At 39.7% G+C, this 27,494-nt stretch overlaps 1 protein-coding gene and 1 long non-coding RNA gene across 9 annotated transcripts in view; one reads left to right on the top strand and one right to left on the bottom strand.

Annotated features, from left to right (window-relative positions):
* The window catches only part of LOC135430447 (uncharacterized), a 61,924-nt gene extending 49,842 nt beyond the window's left edge, over positions 1-12,082 (bottom strand). Inside the window, exon 1 of the long non-coding RNA XR_010436609.1 lies at positions 11,058-12,082. This is a non-coding gene — a long non-coding RNA (uncharacterized LOC135430447). The remainder of the gene's footprint in view (positions 1-11,057) is intronic.
* A 13,993-nt stretch (positions 12,083-26,075) lies between these two features.
* Positions 26,076-27,494, top strand: part of LOC135430473 (serine-rich adhesin for platelets) — a 48,461-nt gene continuing 47,042 nt past the window's right edge. For 3 of the 8 annotated variants that reach the window (XM_064685151.1, XM_064685148.1, XM_064685149.1), the window contains exon 1: positions 26,080-27,161. The gene's annotated coding sequence lies outside the window, so the exon portion shown is untranslated. Of the gene's footprint in view, positions 27,162-27,494 lie in introns of all 8 variants that reach the window. The other 5 variants (XM_064685155.1, XM_064685154.1, XM_064685153.1 and 2 more) reach the window with 3 other exon arrangements.

The following is a 27,494-nucleotide window of genomic DNA, read 5'->3' as shown; positions in this document are numbered from 1 at the left end:
TTGAGGCTTATTGACTTATTGAGAATGGCGTTCAGCGAGGGCATATGTTTCTACTATACGAGATGCTAAAAACAAAATTTGGATTTTCTCCTTCTTAGGAGGGCCGAAACATGCTCAAAAAATGTAAAATTTAACATCGATTTTTATCGATTTTGTGCATAGATGTGAGTTATCGATGAATTTTAATAAACTCGACTTGCGCGTGCAACAGAAGGATTATATATTAGATATCAACCCCTTAGCTTTTGATCTTTTGATCTGCAGACAGGCGGAGAGACTGACAGATAGACGGACGGAGGGACGGACAGATAGATGGACGGACGGACGGATAGACTGAGGAACATACAGACGAATCCTCTCGGCTAATGGTGCTGATATACTTGTTGGGCTCGAAGCAGCCTGCTTTTGTCAGTTGCATACATTCGAACAACACCAATATACCCCTTTCTTACCCACTTTCAACGGGTGCAGGGTATGAAAAGAAAATAAAAATGAAATTGAAAGCAAAAGCAAAGGCACAAGCAAAAGTCAAAAGTTTAAAGGCATGTCTTAACTTAGCTTCCCCGTATAAGTTTTGGCTACGTGCCCCTGTGTATCTCACAGATACAAGTATGTTTTTTTTTTCATTATTATTATTTTAGCCAGATCTGTCTGGGCCGCACGCGCCCAATGATTTTATCAATGTCAACTGCAATGCAACAGCAGCAGCAGCAGCGGCAGTCGTCATCGCCTTGGTCCATAAGATACGCGCAAATTAAGAGCTGCGACTGGGCGTTAACAGCACGTATGTAAATCCAACGCGAAGGCGCATTCAATAGATACACAGCTACAAAGTGTACTTGCGATTTCACCCAGAGCTGTGCTCAAAAACGTACGCAGGATGTGCGTCTGACAATGATAATGACTGATAATAAAAAAAAGCCAATGATGATGATGATGGGGATGATGCGGATGATGCGGATGATGCGGATGATGCGGATGATGGCGATGATGACGATGGGCCTGATGTTGGGCCTGATGATGTAAAGAAGCGTGACACTTGAGCAAATATTTAAGTGTATCTCGAGTTTGGGCGACTCTCGCAACGTTGCGCCGCAATCCGCGATCCGCAATCGGTTATGTCGCAGGGCCAAAGAATTTGCGCAACTTTCTACAGACGACGGCCACGCGATTTTCACTTTTCATTTATGAGTTATTGTTGTGTGCGAGTGTGTGTGTGCGTGTGTGTGCGTGTGACATCATCATTGCGCCTGGCCATGGGGTCCGGTAGCTGACTTCTGGACTCTGCTGCGGCCAAGTCAAGTGTCAGAAAAGTGAAAACTGCGTGTTTATTGTAGCTGCTGGCTGTCGCCTCGCCTCGCCTCGCCGCGTCGTCGTCTCTGTTGCTGGTTTTGTTTATTTTTCTTTTTTGGCGATCCAATTTCAAGTGGCCTGGCTCTGTTTATTTATTATTGTGGCCCGCCGCTGCAACTGCAGCTGTTGGCATAACAAAAACCCCAACCAATTGTTAACAACTGGGCGCGTCTCGAGCCGAAACATCAACATCAACATCAACAGTAGGAGCCGCAGCAACAGCAACAGCAACTGCCGCAGCAACAGAAAGTTAGTCAAGTAGCTGCAGATGGTTTCAAAGAAATGAAGTCATTTTGTGCGGCTTTCAATTGGCTGCCACAAATCCGCAGCAAGAACATGAAAGCACACAAAAATGTTTGCCCCTGCCTCAGGTTTGCAATAAATATTTAACTATCCTAATTAAATAGTTACACAAAAAACAAAGTGCAGATTTTCTATCTCTGTGACAATGCAATTACATTTAAATTGCATTGTTCAATCATGATGTAACTCGTTTGTTATATGGCATCTAATTAGATTATAAATCTTCTTGGCACCCAAGAGAAAATATTGTTCGCATTTCATTTGTATCTTTAAGTATGAGATACAATTTGAAAAATTTAACTATGGATTTTGAAAATGTAGTTAAATGTAGCTGATTGACTGACTGACTGAATAATTGCCTATTAGGGTCGACCAAGACAGCCGAACTTTTCACTTTAGAAATTCGACCTAACAAATTTGAAAATGGGCTAAAACAGATTTTTCTGTGGACTCAACTATTTTAACTTTAGAAATTAAATCTAACAAGTTTGCAAATGGGCTGAAACAGTTAGTTGTAGCTGTTGATGGATTGACTACTGACTGAATGAATGATTTCTTATTAGGGTAGGGCTCGGTAGTTGAGCTCTGCACTTTAGAAAATAGATTTTTAAAATGAGTTCAAACAGTTAACAGAAACTTTTTGGGTTGACTGAATGATTGACTGATTGACCGATCTATTTAAACTTTGGAAAATAAATCATATAAATTTGGAAATAGATAGAAAGAGTTAAATATAACTTTTTATTTAACATAACAATATCTCTAAAATTATTTATGACTTTATGAGAAGAGTTTGTGTTCTTTTTTTTTTTTAGAAAATTAGTTGGCTTAGTTATTATTGATACAAATCTGTTTATTGGAGTGTTGGGAGTTTCAATTCCACAATCGTAAAATGAGTGAAAAACCTGAAATATCATTCATTTTGTTTATATAAATTTGCAAAGGTTTTTCTGACAGTTTATTTAAAATGTTTTCGATGAAAAACTGATAGCTGAAAAGGTCAGATATATTATTTTCTTTCTGGTATTCAACTCAAAAACACAAACAACTAAACATGGGATAGCTTTTAATACCCAACTTCAATCTAAAGCTGTCACATAAGCCCCGAATAAAGTCCACGTGTTCAGCTTTATTTTTCAGGAAACTTATGGCCGATTGGTTTTCCGCAGCCCACGAAGAGGTCAATTGGTCAACATAATTTACTTAAAAGAAAACACATATAAACAAATAAAAAACCACAAAACGCACATGAAGAAATTAAAATGAAAAACTTAATGCTGGGCAAAATACGAAACCCTCTCGCATTCCTTTTCAGAAAATGTCTCAATTTTGCGCTTGGTAAAGCACCGAAGCCAGCGTCAAATAATAAACACATAAAAGTAAATAAAAATACTAATAAAAAAATAAATCAGAATGAAAAAAATCGAATACACCCCAAAAAATTGGCAATAGCAAATAAAAGAGACGAATTTTTGTATTCTGCCAAAACAGCAATAAAGTCGAAAAGCAGTTTATCAAATTTCCACGCACATAAGATGCCGGCCAGAGGGGGGCCGAAACCCCCCTCGAAACCCACAAAACAACAACAACAACAAGAAGAAGAAAAAGAGGAAGCATGAGCGAAAGATTTGTTGGGACGTGTGTCGCCAGCGAGTGGACAAATAAAGCGGCACTTGGGTCCATGCGGGAACACACTTTGCCCCAAGCCGTGACTTTGCCACAGTTTTTCCAGTGAGTGAAAGAGAGCAAGGGGGGGGGGGGGGTGCTGTAAGGGGCAGCATTGACAATAGCGTAATGAAAAAAGCGTTAAGTGTCTTAATTTTTCTTGCGGCCCGAGGCGAGCTGTTGCTGTTGTTGGTCGTCTTTTTGTACTTAGTGAAAATAAAACGCATGACAGGCAATTTTCACAAAGTTTTCTTTTAAGAACTGTTAACGAGTGGGGCGCTCCGTTGCTCCGTTGGCCAGGGCGGGTTAGGTTGCGGCCAGGCCAGTCAGGGCCAATAAAGCCAACTCCAATGAGGCGCACAAATGAACAAAGTGGGCAACTGAGTCAACGCTTTGTGGTCTGTCGTCTCTTGAATGGCTGACCAATCCGCTTCGGTCCACTGATGTTGACATTTGTGTCAGCCCAAAAAGTTATTTGGCCCTCGAATTTCTGTGGCGGCGGCGGCGACCATTTGTGTGGTGACTGCCAATATGTATAGATACATATATATATATACATATGTATGCCACACATATGTGTTATCTGTATTACATTCCGATTGTGGAATTTATGCAATTCGAAGTGGCAACACTCAGAGGTAAAGGCAGCCAGCAATAAACTGTTAATAGTTCCAAGAATTATGGTTAAGGTGCCATTTTAGGGGAGCTTTAGGTTAGGTTTAAGCTTAGGTCTTGACTTCACAATTTAAAATCATTTTAAAGACACTTATTAGTACATATTAACAACTGATATTGTCTCAATTTTATATTTCTTTAAATTCTTACACACAATTTCATTTGTATTTCTCTGTCTGAGGTGAAAAACGCAAAAAAAAATTAAAATAGTGTGCTAAAATGTTATAAAAAAAAAATTAAATTACAAATTAAACTAAAGCTACTTTAAAGGAAACTTGAACTTAAAAAAATATTGCAGTCCACTATCCATAACGTTGAGTAAGTCCGCGATAGCCTTGTCTTGAAGAAAAAATGTGAAACAAGTCTCAAACAAATTTACCCAAATTCACAAATTTTCCACATTTGCAGGTGGAATTTCCCAAATCCCTGGGTTAGCTCTTACGGTATGGGATGTGCGTTGCATATCAATCAGTTACTCATTCAGTCAGTCAGTCATTTAATCAGTCAATCAGGACATACAGTTCCATATATCGAGTTGTTTATTGAGTTTTGTAGGAAATTAGAAACTAACAGGCTTACATAGGAAAATCATTTGACAAGAATCTTTCCTTCCAAAAAAGGACGCAATATGCGTGTAATGTAAAAAATGCTTGTTGTGCCAATGCTTATTTGTGTGTGTCTGAATATACATATACTATGGAATCGGACACGTCTCCGAGCACATTTCGTGATTCTGAATGCGCTTTTAACACATCTCTGGAGCAAGATTTGCTTAACTGGCTGCCAAAAAGTGTTCTCAATGAATTACCACAAAGGCAATGAAATGTTGTAATTAACGCATTTCATATGGAAAATGGAAAATGGTTCATAAACAAGTTTTATCCGCACACACACTCGAAATTACATAACAGAAGTTGATGCTGCAGCTGCAGCTGCTGGTGCTGCATCTTCTGCTGTTGGCTGCATCTAATTATGCGAATTCATTTAAGCGCTCAGTTTTTTGCACACTAATTAGGTCAGATTTAACATATTCATTAGAAGTCAACGCCGGAGGGGGCGAGGGGCTGTGGGCAGGGATTGGGTCAGGGAGGGAGGTAAGCGTACGGGCGACTGTGAATATGGTGCCAAGGGGCAGCAGAATTTTTTTGCAGCGCAACTCAAAGGAAGCTGCAACAGCAGCTGAACTCTGAAGCGTTTTTAATGGTGATTACAAGTGCCGCACACACACACACGCACACACACACACACACGCAGGCACACACACATATACAATGGCAAAAAATTATTAGAAAATTGCATTCGACGACGGCGACGACGACCTCGTTTTGGCTGCTTCGCAGTTGCCCTCGCCACGATAAGCACTGAAAAAAAATATATACATACATACATATATGTGTGTATATATATAGCTTGTATATAGTCGAGGCATGGCTCGAGCAATGTGGTGCCAGGGCAGCGGCAATCGCTGGGCAGACAGCAAAGCGCAGCAGGCGAAGGCAATTTGAAAGAATTTCAAAATTCTGATAACAGCAAACGAAGGCGTCAAATGTCTCAATAGACAAACTGACACTCGAGCACGCAAGCGACGAGAACTATGTATGTATGTACAGATGTACAGATGTACGTACAGATATGTATGCTTAGTACTTATGTAGTACATTCAATGAAGCATGGAACGAGCAAACCATCAAGTTGTTGCTGCTGCTGCTGCTGTTGTTGCTGCTGCTGCTGCTGCTGCTGCTCTTCTATGATGAGCACTTCAATTACAGAAGCACGCAAGCGGCGGCGCTGCCATCGTTTAATGGAATTAGTACAATGACAATTGGCCAAAGCTCGAAGACGGGCGGCGACAACGAAGACAACGTCCAGGCAATAGAAATAAATTGAATAAACGCGCTGCACAGCCACAGCAGCAACAGCAACATCTACACCAGCAGCAGCAACAGCAAAGATGAATACGCAGAAGAAGCTGTGAGAAACGAGGTCGCCGCAGCTGATAATTTTGGGCAGATAGCATGAAACACGCAGCTGAGACAGTGATCCACAACTGGAGATCATCAGCAGCCATCAGCAGCAGGAACAGTAGCAGCGGCAGCAGCAGCAGTCGAGCCCAGTCACAGTCAGAGTCAGAATTCACCGGGCCATGCCCATATTCCAGTTAATAGAAACAACAAAGCCCCGTGTCGATGACAATTAGCGATTGGGCAACGCCGCTTTTTGACCCAAGCGTTCGACTTTGGGGGCGGCCGCACCTTCAACTATTGACGACTGTTTGGTAGAGCAGGCAAAAATATGTAGAGCATGCAGCGTTGCCATAAATTAAATTTAACACCAGATCGGCTGGCAACGATAGCAGCTGCCACAGCAGCAACAGCAGAAGCAGCAGCAGCGCTTCCTCGCCATGGCGACACATTTCTAATGGCAAGTGAAGCTCACAAAACACAAAACAACAATCAACAATGCGAAACTAAACGCTTCACTGCATCTATCTGCTCATAGTGTACACCTATCCAGCAGGCAACCAGCCAGTCAGCCAGCCAGCCAGCCAACCAACCCATCTATCTACCTATGTAGTATCTATCTATCTATCTGGCTGCCTACCTACCCAATACCCAATCCCAAAAAAATATAATCCGAAGCTGGCAGCTTTAATTAAATGCTCGTCTCGGCTAGAGATGAGAACATTAAAAGCTTATTTCGCAATCAGTGCGGCAGACAATGATTCATTTGTTCGTTTCGCCAGGTGAAACAATGCAAAAATGCAACGGCAAAACTAGAGAACAGAAAAAGTGTCTGTCTGTAAGGGGTGGGTATATCTAAAACTAGAAATACATAAATATCTATATGCATTAGTATATAGTTGATACCCTGTGTTAAATAGTCTCAGAGTTTTCCTTTTTTACATTCCACCCATCTTTCACCCATTCCAGTGAATGTTTGCACATAGTATTTGCAAAATTGCTAAAAGCATTAACTTATTTATTTAAAAACTAATGCTTGATATATAGTTAATAAGCAGTGTTAAAACGTTCTGAGATTTTCGCATTCTACTTTCCATCCATCTTTCACCCATTCTAGTGAATGTTTGCATAAATTTGCAAAATTTATTTGAAAACTAATAGAAAATGTTAGGTTAACACCTATTTTTAAGTACTCGGAGAATTTTGTTTTCTACTTTCCACCCATCTTTCACTCAATATAGTAAATTTTGTATATATTTCCGAAAGCGATATTTTAAAACTAATTGAAAATGCTAAGTAAATAGGTGACACCTAGTGTTAGGCAGTGTCAGAGTTTTGCTACACCTTACACTTATTTTGCATATTTAGGATATGATTTTGATAGATTTCCATTTCCCATTACTTTGTCTAAACTTAACGGATTTTTATAATATATGATTTTTCGGTTATGGCTGTACCTCTTAAGTAATTCTGTAAAATTTTTATAATTTTTGAGCCTACTTGCCGTGTTTTATGTATTTTATAGTTTTCGAAAAACACACAAGTTTTTTCAGCAAAATTTAAAACCTTAAAATGATGTCTTTAATTAACAGCAATTTGTCCCAAAATTGGTATAAAATCTCTGTCAAGCTTAAAAAATATGTTAACTTCTTTTTGAGGTAAGCTAAATATTGTTGAAATACTTCTGATTTTAATTGTTTATCAAACGTAAACAAATAGTATATGTACATATGTATAGTGGATAACCTTGTGAAATAGCTATTACTGAGGCTCTTCAAAGACAGTAGCCAGTCGGGGAAGTAGTTAGTCTTTCTGTCACTCAGTCATTCTGTCAGGCAATCATTCAGTCAGCCAGCCACCGAGTGGCGTTGTTTTGCGTCCAAGGAAAGTCCATCAAAGTGCCCCCCAATCGACGTATCGTTTTGCGCTAAACGCGTGAAAAATAATAAATAAATAATTGAAAAGAAACAACAACAAAGAGCGAAGCTCAAATGCACTTACGAAGCTTTAAATAAAAGATAAAAAGTTTCAGTTTTAAAGAACTTTATAGGTGACTTTGGATTTTGATAAAATCTGACTATGAAAACATTTATTTATCCAAGGAATTGCCAAAGCGTTAATTTCAAATATCTTAAGCCTGAATTGAATTATGGGTTAAAAAAGTATCTGTATCTAAGTTAATATCTTTACAGCTTCGTCTTAGCTTGAACTATGCCACCCATTCTCAGATAGTAATAAATAACTCTGGCGCCATCATAGAGTATTTCACTGTTTGCCTAGATATAAACATACATATATAAATACATGTATATATATTTGTAAAATCCCTGCCTCTGACTCCGTCATAGATAGCATCGTAATGTATCGCTTTGCGCTTTGAATGACGCGTATCATTGGCAATTAAATTAAACATATACACAGTCATAAATACAAACAACAAGCACACACACACACACGCACACAGACACACATCGAGATACATTTTACAATGTCAAGCGCTGCGCACTACATAAGTATCTACAACTGCTGTGCGTATCTATAAGTGTGCGCTCGCCTCTGTGTATCTGTATCTGCAGCTGTATGCATGCATGTATGTATGTATGTGTATCTATGTGTGGAAGTCGTCGAGTGATTTTTCGCCAGTGACATTTTAATTGCTGTTATGTTTTATTGATATTCAAAAACTACAATTGCTAATTGTTTTATTGTTAATTTTTTTTTAAATGCTATTTACTTGCCTTCTGAGTGGCAGCTTAATAGCCAATTTTAAATACCATCTCACACAATTAGCTCGATTATGGCCACTTCATTAGTGGCCAGTTGTAAACGTTATTTAATAATATTATTTAATATGCATCTAAAATAACAGCAATTGCAAACAACTCGCAACAACAATTTTTATAATACAATATAGTTGCATAAATAAAAATAATAAATTCTATTGCAATCATAAATGACTATTTGGTTTATAAAATGTAACACGTTGGGGCGTCCTCTTGTTATTTATTTGACTTGCTGTTATTTCTGGCATTCCATCCAATTTTATTATTGAATAAATATATGAGTGGAGATTCTCTAAACGTAAAAGGTAATACAGGTAAGTTATTCAATGAAGTCGAAGCTCGCTTTGCGGTATTCTTTGATGAACAAATACTTAAGAAGCCGCGAAAATCGGAACTCAAGAATTTTAACGCGATAATAATTGTAAAAGATATACATACTCATCTTAACCAACATAATTTAACATATACGAGTTATCATAGGTCTTATATGCATTTACATATAAATCTTAAAAAAAAGACAAAAAAGATTAAATACTAGACTCTATAAAATCCGATTTTCGATCTATTCATCCCATCGCAGCTGTTGAGATATATTAGTTGGATGCTAATGATATTTTCTTCATATTTTAGGGACAGAATTTCATAAAAGAACCAAAGGACTAAAGAATTAAACTAACCAATTTAAAAAATGAGAAGGTACGGATATCTTTGACACGCTGAATATTTGATACCCTTTTAGAAATGTCAAGATGATAGCTTCAAAATTGAGAGACAAGTTTGCTTAGAAACAGACAGACGAACTGACGGACGGACATAGCTATATAAACTCTGCTGCTTATGCTGATCTAGAGTATATATATTTTATGGGGTCGGATGTCTCCTTCTACGCGTTACTCATTTCATGACAAAATTATAATACCCTCTACAAGAGTATAATACATATACATATACATACAACTCCGATCTAGCCGACTTTGGAAAATGCAGCAATATTTAAGTAGCTTAAGTCGTCGAGTGCATAACAAATTAAAACGTAAAATTCTGGTAGTTCTTATTTGCCAAGCAACCTTAGTTAATTATCTAAACGTATGTTCATGTTTCATGGACTTAATTTTCTGCACATTTCTATGAACAAAGCATTGCCAAGTGCACTTGTAAAATAAGTCCCGGGGCCGGCTGGCAATAAATTTCTTTGTTTTATTCTTCATGCCAATGTAATTGACGGCTTTCGTTTATGAGCTAGTCAAACATTTTAAATAGCAAAATCTCAATTACGTAGTTTATCATTGAATTAAAATTGACTCGCAGCTGCTGCTGGTAAACACTTGAACTGTCAACGCCAACTACCAGCTGGTGAACGGACGGAACGGAAAGAGGGGGAGAGGAACTGCCATCAGCTGAGACTATTTTTTCTTCGGGCGCTCCACTTTGGACAGTTGCCGCCGTTGTTTGTCGCTGACGGAACGTGCACAACAACTTAAAAAAAATGGACGTCATCAGCTCAATGGTTATGGCATTTCCGCACCTGACGTCCCCAATGGCCGACAGCACCACCACCAACAGCAGCAGCGACAGCAGCAGCAGCGACAGCAGCAGCGACAGCAGCAGCGACAGCAGCAGCGGCGACAGCGGCAGCAACAAAATGGTCTGTCCATCTGTCTATCAGTCCGTGCGACTCTTCTTCGTCTGAAGTGCGTGCTTGAGTTTGGTTTTTTGCCTTTGCTTTGCCATACTCATACTTCTGCTGCTTCTTTGCCTTGCCTTCTCCATCTACTTTGGCTTCTTTTGCTGTCGATTTGCTTTGGTCTCTTGCAGTTTGCGTTACGTTCTTTCATTTCTGCTTGTGCAATACACTCTCACACACACACACAAACACACACACACACACACATATATACGCACACACACGCATACACGCATATACAACGTAATACGTAATTTCTATGACACTTGTCCGTGCTGCCACTTGTCTTCCACTTTATGTGGTCGACGCCACAGCCGCTGCCACTGCTGCTGCCGCTGCCGCTGCCACGCCGCTGGCGCCGCCCTCATTGACTGGTAACTAACCAAACACCTCAGCCACCGTTTGCGTTACGCCCCCCTTACCGCACGAACAGACCGAAAAAAGACAAACAGCTTGTATAGCTTTTTATCAGCTTAACGAAACTTCTACTCCCTTGCGGTGCATAGCGCAATAGATCACATAAAAATGTTAGCTGTTTACACTTGCATAAAAAAATTTGCACAAATTGTTTTCTTTTTATGAACTTTTAAACTACTGTGTTAAGCTTTAGTGTGAAAAGAAAACGGACAATACCTGATAGTATTCCCATGAGCTCATGCCTGCAACGAAATGGATGACTTTTTGTGATACCTTTCCAAACTTAAAGTGTATTCAATATATAGAGAGACAGACACTTCAATTGATTATTGTCCGCACTTGGTTGTTGTTCTTGTTGCTGCTTTTGTGCAAATGATTTGCATTTTGTGCTTCACATAGTTGTTCTTGTTATTCCGCTCCTTGTCTTCTGCTTACTCTTCTTCTTGTACTTCTTGTTCTGCCTATTTAGCTGGCTTTGGTTCTCGCCAAACCCGAGCTCGCAGCTTGGCTTTTGTTGTCATTTACACTTTTGATTTCATTTGAAGTTTTTCGTTTTCGCTTTTGCTTTGCTGTTGTTGTTGTTGATGTTGTTGTTGTCGGTTTCGCTGCGGCTCATTTGTTGTTTTCTTCACTTTTGTTTGACTTGTCGTTGCTGCTGTGCATTCTGCGAGTTACTCATTTGGTTCTGTCCAAAAAAATAAAGAATACATAAGAGAAGGTAGCATCACTTATTGCTAATCATCTGTATGTTGGTTAGGGGCACGGGGGCCCGCGTGCTTGGCCTTTTGTGTCGGGGGGCACATACAATTCGCAGCCCACACAAAGACGATGATGCTGCTGCTGATGATGATGATGATGATCATCCAGCCATAATTGTTGGCGGTCCGCTATCTATCGCGTTAGCTTTTTCTCTCTCGCTCTCTTTCTGGTTCTAAGACTATTCAGAGGCACGTCAAGACCGCACACTCAGATTAATTACGGCAACTGCTTTGGGACGGACTTGGATCTGCCGGGAAGGTCGCCATCCAAGTCGCCATGAAGTGCATTTCATTTATTTTATAAATTATCGCCACGAATTGTTCATGTGAAACGGCAGCAAGTTTGCGAGCTTTTCCAGCGGCAGCCCAGGGGGCGGGGGTAGATCGGACATGTAACAACTGTATGAGACAATATTGTAGCTCTGCGCAGCGCAACAGCGCTACCTCCCGCAGTCCACCTTCCACCGCAACGGCTAGTCAGCACCAAGCCGCCCACATTTAAGTCCGCCATTTTTTTGCTTCCGCCGTTTGCCTCGTGCATCTTAATTACTTTTGTTTTTTCCCCACGCCTCTCTCACTTCTTCTCTCTCTTCTTCTCACACTCGCGCTGTCCGTGTGTGCGAGTGCTGAAAATTTCCAGAGCCCAACGAAATTCAATGAAAAATACTTATTCAAATAGCAGCAACTACTGAGGCAGCAAAGAAGGCTGTAAACGAGCTAACACAAGCAGCAGATACAACAACAACAACAACAGCAACAACAATCTCACAGATACATTTGTGTTGGTTTTTGTCGAACGCTTCGCTGGCTGCTTTGCACTTGAGATTCTTATCGTTGGCTGGCCCAAGTTGATTTTGATCTTTACAATGCATTATGCAAACAGAGAGTGCGATAGACGAAACAGAAGAATAAGAGAGAGAGAGAGAGAGAGAGAGAGCGCCCACATGCTCGCTCACATTCTTCATCTCCCTGTCTCTCCCTCTCCCTCTCTCTCTCTCTCTCTCTCTCTCTCTCGCAAATATAGTTTCGATAGCATTTAACTTTCATAGTCTGGCAATTTGTTGTGTTCGCCGTTTGATGATTGTTTCTCAAGAACAGTTCTATTTGAGTTTCGCCCGCTGGGGGAAAAGCCAAAGCCGCAACAGCATTGAGATTTGGCCACATAAATCGTTCCCTAGAAGAAGTCCAACTTGGGAGTCTGAAGTGCACAGTGCTTAAGTCTCATTAGAGATACTTTAGTGTCAAGTCTGTTCGACTCCAGAGTCCGAGTACGAGTACGAGTCCGGGTGTGAGTGTGAGTGCGAGTGCGAAAGCGAGTCGGAATGGTGGCCTGACCTCGCTTTGACTTGGGTTTTATAAAAGACGCAGATTAGTAATGCCCTCAAGAGTACACATCTAAATGTGTATCTGTGTGTGCACGTGTGTATCCGTGTGTGTGCGCGCTGTAATGTGTGTGTAAGTAGCAGCACAAAAGTGTCAGCTTTGAGATTTAAGAAAGCAGCTCAGCGCAAAGAGGCGCAAGAAAAAGCCAGCGTTAAATTAGTGGCAATTGTGCGCGACATGAAGTAGCCCAGCAGCCACACTGTGGAGAGTGCCACACACACACACAAGCACACACATACTCGCACACTGACACACACTCATTACTATTTATTTAGTTGGCTACGAATACTTGTGTATCTGCAGCTGTAAGTGCGAGTAAGCGCGCAGAAATTGTGTAACTGTAACATCAAGTGGCCGCCATTGTAAATGGCCAGCGATTTGTGTGGCCAAAAGGAAGTTGCACCATTCAGTGGCACAGTTGTAACATACATGTGGCAGACATTTGCGCTATGCGTCTCATAAGCACTCAAGCGACATTAACTAGCTGGAACAGCTCTCACAATAACATTGCCCGAATATGTGGATCAATAGCGATAAAAGACATTTCGTATAATTCGTAGTTGACAATTTATATCTATAAAGAGCGCAGTTCACTCACCGAATGTTTAACGCATTAGAAGACCCATTTCCGAATCGATAATCAACATAAATATTCCTTAAACACATAAACAGCCAAGACGATATAGTATCTTAGTCTTGTGCAAACTATATATCCTGCTAAATTCTTGCATATATTCATATGTTCACTACATTCAGTATAATTATCGTTCAGAGGTGGCCAGACTATATCATGTGGTCAGGTAAGATATCTATAATAAAATAAAATAAAATAAAAGTTAATTTTAAAAAATACAATCTAATATAAATTAAAGTATAATATCGAATGGTTAAATTATATATTTATTAAAAAAAATAAAGATATATTAAAATATAATATTTTAACAAACTATACTTTTGAGGCAATCTTTATTCAAATAGATTTTTTGTTAAAATACTTTATCATAGAAACAAAAGCAAATAACAAGAAGATTCTAATCGGGAGTGTCCGACTAGGGCAAGTAAGATACTTGATCAATATATACGATTTTAAAAGTTACATGTCAAATTTGGTGACTTTAGCTCTTAAGAACTCTAGCTCAGAAAACAGAATTTCGATATCGATTTTTAAGGATTTCTTGGAAACGACGAAAGTTATCGATTAACAGAGACAAGCTCGTACTACGCGGGCACTAGAAGAACCTACGTTTGGAAAGGTAGCTCTATAGGTATCTAGCTCCTATAGGTTTCGACGGACGGACAGAGGTACGGATCGCCTCGACTATTGATGTGGATCAAGAATATGTATATTTAATGGAGTCAAAGGTGCTTTCTTCTGCCTGTTACATTCATTTGCACAAAATCATCATACCCTTTTTACCCCTTTTCAATAGATTTTTGCTTTAAAAATCTGCCTATCTTTGCAAAAAATAAGCTAGTGCTGCCAATATTACGTCCATATTTGATTTGTCTGCCATGTCGTAACTCCCTTGGACTCTTAATCTAGCCACACATGAGAGAATATCGCATTTCAGCTAAGGTTAGCCATAAATGCAGCCACTGCGCGTATTATCTGCTGAAGAGGTGCTGCCCCTGCGGCAGGCTGTGTGGGTTCTGCGTTCTTGTTGTTATCATCACACCAGGTGCTCGTGATAGGCAAGGTTTGGCTGCGTGGACCACAGACATAGCTCGTGTACAAATAAATTTATGGTTAATAGCAGACAGCCCTTTTCTTATGGACCTAAAGCCCGTGCAAGAGTGCCAAATGGCTGACATCTACCTTTTTTTTTGTGTACCTTAAATCCATTGAAAATGTGTTAAAGGGGTATGACGGTTTTTTGCAAACGTGTGTAACAGGCAGAAGCTCGATCAGGAATGACTCGATCTGGGCAGAACAGGGTGAACACGATCATTACTTGGCAACTGTAAGAGATATATACACCAAAGTTATCGTGTAGTATATACCAAAATATTTCCCTTAGCCCTCTTCCGTTATCACAAAAATTAAACGAAAAAAATTAAATAAAATACGTTATTTTAAGGGGTAGATTTCCGTGCATTGGTTCATGCGTATGTTTGTGTTTAATATTAAACCCCTGAAAGTTTCAGCTAGATCGGACTGTAAGCACCGAAGTTATTCAAGAGAGGGTGAACCAAATGGAAGAAGAAGCTGCTTGTGAAGTGCATGCTTATGTGTGTGGTTTTTTGTATATATACAAAGAGAAACTTCGAAGGTGTTCAACGGCAGCTCGACATTGAGTTCGAGGGGTATCTGCCATTCGGGCACGCCCAACTGGATTCATTTTTACTTGTTTTATTTTTTGGGCCGTGGTGGTTTAGTGGCTTGATAAGCCAGTTGGTCTGTTCCCGTTTCGTTTGCCTGGCGTGTAGTCAGTCTTATCGCAGAGCAGCCTCACAGATACACAATGCAAATATTGGTATCAAATTGTAGCGCCTTGGCTAAGAAACAGTTTGCAGAGCTAATAGACGTCGGTCGCGCCGTTTATGAGTCTGTCTGAAAAGTGTGCTGAGTATATGTAGGGTGTGCCTGCGTGTGTGTGTGTGTGCGCGCGCCGAAGAATGCCTTTTTGCATGCCCCTCGCCATTTGGTGGCTCTCGTCTGCTGACCCAAAAAAAGAAAAAAGTTTAAAAAAAGCCAAAAAGCAGACAAATTAAACAAACGTTGGACCGACATGAAACGAGTCAGCAAGTCAGCCAGCGCCTTGAAGTGCCTACAATGCCTGCCCCGCCCTGGCTCCGCCCTGCCATGCCCTACCCCTCACCCCACAGCAACTTCTATTTCTGTGGCCAGCCACTGGCGTCATCAGCATCATCAGCATCAGCATCATCATCATCATCATCAACGTTGGCGTCGGCGTCGGCATCTTCGTTCTTCTGCATGAATTTGTGTAAATCTTGAGCAGCAGCAGCCAGTTGCCACAGTTGCCACAGTTGCGTCTGATTGCTGATTGCTGGGCTGCCCGCCTGTTGACTATTGCACGTAATTCGTGCCACAGCCGCCACTCGCCGTGGCAGCCTTTTTGTGGACAGAAAGCAGGCCAACTAATAAAGTTGATGCACTCTCATAATGAATACACAATTGAATGTGGTTATGCGACCTGACGACAACTGAGCATCACATGATATATCTGACTGTGCTATACATTTAGATATATGCATATAAATATGTCTATATCTTATGCAAATAGGTTTTTTTTTGTAAATATATTATTGGATTATTTCTTAGTTCATATTTGCACATGCAATTTTATTATTTAAGAGATATACCAAATTATAATGCAAAAGCTAGCGAAAGAATTGAAAAATAATCTTTTATTTTTTTGGTTTGCAGCCGCATCGAAAATTGGCTTCGATCGAACCATGAATTGAACCAGCAACGTTTTTTTGTTGGCTTGCAGCCCCATAAGAAATTGGCTTTGATCGAACCATGAATTGAACCATCAACTTTATTTTTCTTGGTTAGCAGCCGCATGGGAAATTTACTTGGATTGAGCCAGCAACTTTTTTATTGGATTCCAAATTTGTATTATCCCTTAAAATTCGAACTTATTTCTTTTTAAATTATGCCTTTTAATGTGAACTAAGTCCGAGTGCATGCAAAATGATTTTATTGCACGACTTTAAACGCAGCACGGCGAATCCACAAAGGGAAGTGCTTCTGCCTTTCACAGGCTTGCTTAAGCGCAGGACAGTTTGCATTGAAGGATGCGTTTTTTTCCCAACCGCACAGCTGCTCAGTTGGAAATTCCTTTGAGTACGCGACGACTTCCTGGCTGCACACAAAATCCTTTATACAGCGCATTTCCACAAAAACGAAAATGTATATTTAAGAATTTAAAATCGAAAAAAGAAAACTTTAATTAAATGAAATCCTTTTTATACCCTTGCGGAGGGTATTATAATTTTGTCGTGAAATGTGTAACGCATAGAAGGAGACATCTCCGACCCCATAAAGTATATATATTCTTGATCAGTATCAACAGCCGAGTTGATATAGCCATGTCCGTCTGTCCGTCTGTCTGTTTCTATGCGAACTAGTCTCTCAGTTTTAAAGCTATCTTTATGAAACTTTGCAGAATTCCCTCTTTCTGTTGCACGCAGTTCATATGTCAAAACCAGCTGGATCGGACCACTATATCATATAGCTGCCATAGGAACGATCGGTCGAAAAGTAGGTTCTTGTATGAAAAACATTTTTGTTCATAAAGTTATCTTGACTAAACTTGGTATTTATTAGTTTTATTATGCTCCCCATATATATGCAAAATCCTTTTAAGATCGGACAACTATATCATATAGCTGCCATAGGAACGATCGGTCGAAAATTAAGTTTTTGTGTTGAAAATTTTTATGTTTTTCAAGATATCTTGACCAAACTCGGTACTTATTAGTTTTACTATGCTCCCTCCACTTATGCAAAATCTTATTCACATCGGGCTACTATATCATATAGCTGCCATAGGAACGAGCGGTCGAAAATTAAGTTGTTGTATGGAAACCTGTTTTGTTATTCAAGATATCTTAACCATACTCGGCATTAACTATTTTCCCTGTGCTTCTTAGATACGGGCAAAACACTATGAGCATTTTGAAAAGGTTGGGTCTGCAAGGGTATTAAATCTTCGGTGTGCCGAAGATAGCACTTCTTTCTCGTTTTATAAAAAAACGCGACCAAAGCTGCAAGCCCAGCACGACAACATGTTGCACGGGCAACAGCGTTAACCACGTCGTCACTTTCAGGCCTGCCACCCGCAAATAAAAGCATTAAATGCTTTGTTAGTGGCTTCATGCCACACACACACCTCGCCATGCTGCCCGCCCGACTGCTTGCCTGCCACAGCAACGTGCAACGTGCTGGCCATTCATTCATTCACTCATTAAGCGGCTGCCATCGCAGCTGACGCCGCATGAGTTCCACATTGGGGCGGGGCGGGGCGGTGCGGAGTGGGTGGCAGCTGAGCGAAAGAAGGCGGGCGACGGCTCACAATGAAGTGGCAGCTGGCTGGACATTTTGTGGCAGCAACATAATTTTTATTACATTGGTTTTGGCTTTTATGATTTTTGGGCTAGTAGCCAAAAAATTAATTTCATATTTATGCTACAAACGCTGGCAAATGCAATTAAAATGGAGCGCCAACAATTTTTGTTTTATATTCTAGCTGAAACTGTGGACGTCGAGAAGGGGTGGAGGGGGGGGGCTGTGTACTTCACCTTGTGACTCGCGCAGCTCGAAGTATATAGCATAGATGAATCATTAATGTTGCGGAACAAATGAACTTTGCAGCGCATAAAAATCGACAAAGTCTTTCCGCCCAGGTGACCCCCCCGTCCCCCCAGACACACACACACACACACACACACATCGCCCCTGGGCCTGGCCATCAAAAACCTTGAGCAAGTTGGCACTTCTTCAAAGCGTCAAAGCGTCTGTCAAATTAACCTTGAAATGCGAATAACATTTTATCGAAGACTCGCGACGCATTTTAATTGAATTTAATTAACTTTTTACTACGCCCGATACTTTGAATATGGGAAAGCGGCGACGACGACGACGACGCTGAAGTTGACAATGAAGCCAGCGACGCATGCGCGCAGACTAATTGCTGGACGACAACATGATAGAGGGAAAGGGAGGGGGATCGCCTTCAACAGCAACAACAACAACAACAACAACAGCGACAGCGACAAATCTCACAATGGGAAACTGGCCGCAAAGGTTGGAGCCGCAAGTGGTGGGCGGCGCTAGACAGTTACTAAGTATTAATTGCCGGACTTGAGACTTGGAACAATGGCTTTGCGGCAAAATCGTGTCCAATTAAATAAGTACTTTGATGGCCACAAGCGGAGAGAATTAAGGAACATTTAAATGCCAGAAGATTATTGCTAACCACTTCAACAATTGGCAAAAGCTGCATTGAAAAACGACCAAAAACAAAAGAAGAATAATTTATATGTTTAATTTCAATTTAACCTCAAGACCTTTCGACTGGCAAATACCCTGTAGGCAGCTATACTAAAAGCACACGTGCTATGCTGCTTCTTGCCTCGGCGCCACTCTTCATTTTTTTTTAAATAACTTCCGTGTTTATTGTGTGATCATCATAAAATGTTCACATCAAAGAGAAGGCATTCAAATATATGCAAATAGCACAAAACGGGCTACACCACCTTACATTTGAGAGTAGAGGAACAAAATGTATATGTGAGAGAGAGAGAAAGAGAGCGAAAAAGAACAGAGAGAGTGAATGAGAACGAGCGATGGACTGAAAGAGAGTGAATAAGAAAACAAAAGCTGAATAAGCTACAAAAGCTGCGAAAAAGTTTATAACATTGCCAATACAACTTGATAATAGAACACTGTGGTTTTTACTCGAATCTTCAGAATCGCATAGAAGAGCGGTATTTGAATAGACGATATTTTTTTACTTGCAGCGCAGCGCGAAAAAATTCCTACATCTCCATACACACACATAAATACATGCATTCATTCATGCATGCATACCGATTTGCATATACATGCATAGAAACATTATAACATACATAAATGCATTCATTCCGTCTTATGTTCCTCTTCCTTCTCCTACTCCTGCTTTATCTCTAACTCCTCCTATATCTCCTACTCCTCTTATATATCCTACTCCTGGTCTTTTTCCTCCATCGTTGAAACCATTTCCTCATTGCTGAAGTCGGCAAGTCTTACTTAAATTCATGAGAATCGAGTAGGAAGGCTATATTTAAGAAGACTCTTTTGTTAATTTGCAGCGCAGCAGAAAGTGAACCTCTTCTGCGTTTGGGATACGAGAACATATATGCATGCGTACAAGCATGTTTATACATACACACGCATTCATATGTGCATACATACATACTTAAGTTTATGCATACATGCATATGTACGAATACCTGCATGTATACATACATACATAAGTTCATACACGCATACCTAAATACATACATACATATATACATACATACATTCATACATACATACATTCATACATACATTCATACATACATACATTCATACATACATTCAAAAATACATACATACATTCACACATACATACATACATACATACATACATACATACATACATACATACATACATACATACATACATACATACATATATCCATACATACATACATACATATATACATACATACCTACATACATACATACATATATACACACATACACATACATACATACACAGACATACAAACAATCACACAGCCATACATATATACATACATACATACATACATGTATACATACCACACATACATACATACACACACATACATGCATATACATATGTAAATACAAACAGATATAAATACATACAAATACCCATAGTCCCAGGTAATAAAATTTCTAAGCAATTTATAAATTTTGCCATCTCAAACGTTCACATTTTAAATGAATTGTATTTTAAACGAGTCTTCAAATTATCTACAGTAGATACTTTTGACAGATGCCAAACATCAGCAGCTGGCCGCACTTTGTCATTTCGTGTTGTGTTTTAATTGAGAGCAATTCGCTTAAGAACTTCCTGAATCGCTTTATAATCCTTAGCTTAGCAAACGGACAATTAGCCTAATACTGTTATCAATAATTCAAGTCCAGGCGGCGACCCCTCCCGCAATGCCCGCCCGATTGTTCGGGCTGACAATCAGTGTGATTTATGGCTCAACCCAAAAACTGCACCCGAGTCAATATTTTAGTCCAATGCAGTCTGCTTATTCAATTTCAATGTGCTTGGAGAGCAGCCAGCGATGATATACCTCACACTATCAGACAGAGGGGGGCGACATGCGAGAGGGGAGCACACACAGAGTTGACCTTTGTGGCCGCTGCAAACAGCTCGAACCCGAGATAGTGGGGCGACGAACGGGCAGCCATATGAAAGACAAACCAAATCCAAATGAATTAAGTTATGGTTATTGACATTTAATGCACACACATTGGCTCGGGCTTAGAAACACATTTGGAATCCGAATCCCAATCGGAATCCGAATCGGCATCGGCATCGGAATCGAAGTGGAGCGCCTGCCCCTGACAGATGAGAGCTGGCAACGAGACGTTGTCCAAGCTCAGTGCAAGGGGGCAAAGGGGGTTGCATGAAGGGTCTGCAGCAGCATTTATTACGAGACAGAAACGACACCTTGCAATCTATATGTATATGTGTGTGTGTTGGTGTGTGTGTGTATTTCTATCTGTAGGTAATTGTATTCGTTTACGTATTTGTATACCACCCGCTGTACCCCTTACCCCCTTCTTGTTCGCCAGACAGCTGCTACTGAAATCCAATTCTCTGACAGCATATTTCATGCATTTCAGACCATGTCTATGTGTATGCATGTGTGTGTACGTATGTATATGTATCTGCAGCTCGACTGACACAAGAGAATCTAAACACGAGGCTTTGTTTTATAGTTGACCAAACAAATGCATGGCTTACCCTTTAGAGAACTTGGTTCAGGTATTCAATTGGGGCAGCCAGAAACTATGATAATTTTGCAATGTAGCATCGAAAAATATTTCAAAAATATTTTTAAATATTCCAGAAATTGGTTGTGTTTTAGACGTGACACATTTCTTCTTTTTGTCTTTAAAATAAACTAAGCAACAACCAAATTTATGGCTAAGCCTTTTTTTTTTTAATATTGGTTGATTAAATGCTTCTTCAATATTTAATATTATTGAAAAATTCTGTAGTTTCTGACAATGAGCCCACGATGTTTTATGTGGATTAAAGGCAGCATATTCAAAATAATAAGCTCAGCTACAGATAAGGATTAAATAAGTAGATTGTAAAATAGGAATATGAAAAGATAACTCAAATCAATTTTAAAATATTCTAAAAATTCAAGAAATTTTCTTAATATATGTATATATAAAATATAAATAATAAAATAATTATTTTTTAAACAAAAACTTCTAAAATGTTTAATAAATATGTTAAACTTATAGAAAATCGCCAAATATGTTTTTAAATTTCAAAAAAAGTTTGCACTTTTAAAGTTTCAACTATTTAAAGAAAAAATTCCATGCAATAAATATATTTAAAAACATATCTGAATAGTCTATTTAAGTTAAGAATTGAATACACAAAGTATTTAAATATTAAATGCACTACGTTATGAAGCTTTTCAATTTACAAGCCACAAGTTGAGCCCCAACAGCTGCCCCCACAGCAACTCCCAAATGGCACGCAGGCAGCTTGGATAAATGTGCTCCAGATGGAAGCTGTTGCATGCAACGGCAACTAACTGTAGCGTGTACTGCTTCAAGGGGTCGCCAATCCTTCGGGGAGCCTGCAGCTCAAGTTCAAAACTATGCAACGATTCGAATGGGCTAAATCGAGGCCAAAGGGGACGCTGAGACGCAGCTAAGCAATAAAAACGAGACCATTACCGAAAATGAAATACCGCAGGTGACTGACGCATGCCACACACACACACACACACACACACACGCATAGTTTTTTGCAGCCATAATTTACATATTTTTTGCCCAGCGACCTGAAAAGTAGCCCGAAAAAAATGTGAAAGATAAAAATGAACAACAAAAAGCAAACAGAACTTTTTGCGTTTTTTTACTTTTGTTTTGGGATGCACCTTTTTTTCCGAACAGGAGGTTTGTTGAAATTGAAAACGGCGTTGATTATAATGTCAATACTCATAAAAAAAAAAAACGCGCGACACACACACACACACACACACGGACAGCCAAATATGTGCCTTATAGAGCTGGGTCTCTCTGCTCTTGGGTGCGGTCAAAATTGGGCTCTTTTTTTTTTGCTGGCATTTGGTTTTTTGTCTGTTTTTTTTTTCTTTTGGGTGTTCTCTTGTTGAGATACAGATACAAATGCAAAGCAAATGTATGTTTCATGTTATTCATTGGCACTTTCATGGACATTACTAATGTTTTTTTTATTTAGCTGCTTTGTTTGTTGTTGTTGTTGTTGTTGTTGTGCTGTGCCCTAACAAAGGGTATTATGATTCAAGGAACGTTCACAAAGCAACTGCAAATATGTAGATTTAGGGTATTGGGTCGGTGCCGCACATAAGAACTTACAATACAAATAGTTGTATATTTAAAATATTTTTCGGTCTCAATATTTGATTAAAATCAAGGGATTATCCAAAAAATAAAATATAAGAGGCCGGGTTTTTTGCCGCAATTCGGATTCGAATACTGATTACCGAATACTGGGAACAGAAGATTTTGGGAAAAGTCACATTAGCTTGAAGTACTTAGATTAAAAATTGTATAAACATATATATTTCAATTTGCCAATTTCAATTTTTGACATGCATCCGCTGTTTATATGAATATATATGTATATACACAATGTAGATAGAAATTAGTCTCTTTATATGAAAGTCTGTGGAAGCTTAAGGAGAACGGCAGCAGAGCAGGAATTAAGTCATTAACTAGTATATATATTTATGGTGGGGATCCAATTCAAGCTTAGAGCTATTAATCTTTCATATATATATATATATGTATATATATATATGTATATGTAATATGATATATGATATTTAATATTAATATGTTTTAATTCATTTACAAAAAACTTTGTTGTTCCCTTCCGTGGGAATAATTTAAAAATTTAAGTAGTAAAAGATTTAAATAAGTAATAAAATAAATAATGTTTTTATATGAGATACAAGTTGAATATTCTTTATTAAATAATTTACCAAAAATGTTGTTCATACTTTTTAAAGAAGAGCTTTAAAGTTTCTTCCTTACGCATGAATACTTTATAAATTCAAATATGTTTAATATGTAGAAGGAATAACATATCCTGCGAAATGAGAATAAAAATATCCTCAAAATACGCTCATTTTTAAAGCTGCAATTTAAGAAGTTAAAGAAAAGGCATTCTTTGAGAATATTCAGAAGAAATGTGCCAAATTTTAAAAATTGTTTCAGGATATTCAGGACAAATATGCATTTATATTTATTTCTTGTAACTTTTTAACATGCTTAATGAAAATGTGAAAGTCTATGTAAATGAAAAATAAGCTTTTCCGAACACACAAAACTTTAAAAATGTTAAAGGATATTCTATTCAAAGAGATTATTTTATAAATATTTAACAACAATTTTTGATATAAAAGTTAAATAAATGCAGCTCATTGAACAAAAGAAACCTCCTTAAAAAATTGTTTGTCATTGACTTGGTCAACCTTTGGCAAGAGTATAAAGTGTTCGTCACTTTCAATAGACGCTTTCGACTAGTACCTGTTGTCATTGTTGTTGTTGTTGTTTTTGTTGTCGTTGTCCTGCGGTTATGTCTGTCCGTCTGTCTGTCTGTCTGTCTTTCTGTTTACCTGCTCTGGCAAGAACCAAAGTCAAAAACTTAATGCGCTTTGGCATGCTTTTAGGCAATAATTCATGGATTAACGCCATTTGGCTTAAGCTGATTTCTTGGCCGCTTTTAGCGCATTTGATTTTGAAGGAACCTCACCTTTTGGGGTGCCAAGCAGCTTTTTTTTTTTGGCATTCCTTGGACGTGACTAATCAACTTAGTCGCCGTCTTTTTGGGCACCACTCAGCGAACTCTGCAACTGTCCCTCTCTCTCTCTCTCTCTCTCTCTCTCTCTTTGTCTAATGATCTCTCGGCCGCGATTTGTTTGGCGATTTGTTGGCCACAACAAATTGCATTCTGAGGCGCCCATAAATAACTTTTGTAGCCGGTTTGCAGGCGTCTTGAGTTGTCCTTGTACCTGACTTGCGCTGCCTGCGGCAGCACGTGCTAAGTGCCAAGCTATGTGCAGTCGCTCCGGGCACATTAATCAATATGGCAAGCGACACGGTGTGACAGAGACAACAAGTGTCCGAAGCAGATGCGGCATTAGGACATTTGATTTACGCATTCGAACATAATTTTACAATTTACAACTTTGGGCCGAAATATTTGTGTAGTGCTTTATCCGCCCCAATTGCGCTTCAACAATTCATAACTTTTTGGGGAAAACTTACAGCCGGCTTGCTGTGGAAACCCAATCAGCACGGCCTAAGCCAGCGATCCAAACCAAACCAAGCCAACCCATCCCCCCCCCATCTCCCCACTCCACTGACCCTGCCCCAAAAGCGAAACATTATACGCTCCCTTTGTTTTGGCCGCGCCATGCAAATTCCTGCTAGGGGTCGGGCAGAAGGGCCGGCAGCTGCTTTTTGTGGGTGACTGACGGCTCCCAAGTGGCATTGGCTTCCGCTGGGCGAATTTCCGGCCATTGTTTCTCGATGCTGCCTACGCTAGCGTCCTTACAGTCGCCATTTTCTATTTGGCTAAAAGTTTTATTCGCATTCAGCGCATTTAATAAGCGCTTACTGTACTTAAGTTTGCATTGTTGCCTGTCACTGGATTCTGCCTCGGCTTTGGCTGCGCTGCTGCTGCTGCTGCTGCTGCTGCTGCAGTTGCTGTTGTTGTTGTTGTGCGCAATTTGGCGACTTTAATGAGCAGCTTCGCTTGCAGCCATTTTGTTAGCCTAATCCACGTCAAAGTTTGTGATAAAGCTGTCAGAAAGTGCAACTAATTAGAACTGCCAGGCTATTAGCAATGACAATTTCAGCTAATTAAATGAGACATTAAAATCGATGTAGCTAATCAAATGCATCAGAGCATGGGATGGTTGGTCACCATATGGCTAAATATGATTACAGCATCACAACAGAGCTGTTAACAGCTCTCCGTCTCTCGTCTAACAGACGACCGCAACGGTCAGCCAAATAGCAGCGTAGTATATGGGTACTTGGCTTGGCGGCTTAGCCGCTGCCTCTGCCCCTACCTCTGCCGACGACCCGTTTGGCTCGTGCGCTCCGCACTGTTAGCTGTTTAGTTAGTCACTGCTTAAGTAATCATGGCGCTCTTCGCCCGCGCACGAAGCTGTCTCGACGCCACTCACGAATCGTATTACATGTCGTTTGACTTCGGCTTCGGCTGCTGTTGCTGCTGCTGGTTCGGCTGGTTCAGCTGTTTCGGCTGGCCAGTGCTTCAGTTCTTCAGTAGCCAACAGCGCAGCACGCGGATGCTACGCTTCGTTTTTTTCTTGTGGCCTGCGTTTACAAAAGCACAAGCAGCGCGCTCTCTTGCTTTGACTCTTTAACTTTGAATTACACTCTCTGGCGCTCTCGACACAGCAACGATTGCTGCTGGTGCTGTTGCTGCCGCCGCTGCTGCTGCTGCTGTTGCTGTTGTGTGTTCTTGAGTTGGCGCTGTCGCTGGCTGCTGTTTTTGTTGTTGTTGTGTGGTGGTCTCGGTCTCGGTCTCTGTTTCGGTTTCGGTTTCGTTTGTCTGCCTGCTGCTGCTGCTGCTGGTTTGATTTTTGTGCGCTCCGCAGCGTCGTCGTCGTCACCGCCGTCGCCGTCGTCGTCATTGTTGCTCTGCAGCTGCGTTCGTGCGCTTTTTGAAAATAGTTACAAGATGTTCATCGAAGTGAGTAGAACGCCGGCGCGGTGAATTGGACAAACACAAAAGTCAGCCGCCGTTGAAGATATCGCATGTGGTTGAACTGTAACTGAAAACTGAAATTCAATTTCAGACTGCAACAAGAAGCAAATGTGTGAACGCTGATAAAAAACAAAAATACAAAATAAAAATAAATAACAAAAAGAACTCCAAAGCACATGCTAAATTGGAGAACCAAACACAAGTTCCAAAATAATACGATACAATTTTTGTGGCGCGAGTTTTTTCAAGAATTCAAGAATTATCAACGACAACATCAGCCAGCAAACAGCATCAGCTTTAAAGTCCATGTCCAAGTAAAGTGCAATCCATGCGGAGCTGCTGTTGTTATTTTTAAATCGCTGACCGCAGAAAATTTAACGCTAAAAATAAAACAGACCAAAAAAAAAAAAGAAAGAAGAAAAGCAAACAAAATACAACAAAATAAAAATAATATCGTAACGCGTCGAGTTTTTCCTTTTCGGCGCTCTATAAAAATACCCGCAAATGCAAAGGGTAACAACTCGAAAGTGACAAACACCAACAACTGCAACAACTGCAACAACAACAACCGCAACAACAACAACTGTTACAACAACAACAACAAATCGGGAAAATAAGAAGAAAAGTGCGTGCAGCGGCATTTTCCACATGTGAGTGAAAATTTTAGTTTCATTGCCCGACGCTAAAAATAAAACACAGCAAACATTTTTGCTACAATTTTTCTAAAAGACTGTCACACAAATCAAAAAACAATAATAATAAACAGCAAAAAAAAAAAAAATTGAAATAAACAACAACAAATGTTTGAATGTGTCAAAGTGAAGTGCGAAATGCGAATTCCCAAAATGAAAATATAACTAAAGTCAAAAGTATTCAAACAAAATGTCAAAATTTTCAAAACAGACGCACACACTAACACAGCTAAATACTAAATGCAAAACATAAACAAATCAATTGGAATTTAAATTTGCGCCACATTTGAA

This window comes from Drosophila montana, unplaced genomic scaffold, assembly GCF_035044405.1.
Source record: "Drosophila montana isolate Dmon_TW-CO22-7 unplaced genomic scaffold, ASM3504440v1 contig_3013_1, whole genome shotgun sequence".
Taxonomy (NCBI): Eukaryota; Metazoa; Arthropoda; class Insecta; order Diptera; family Drosophilidae; genus Drosophila; species Drosophila montana.
The sequence above is the reverse complement of the archived record's forward strand: the minus strand, read 5'-3'. Positions and strand labels throughout refer to the sequence as shown.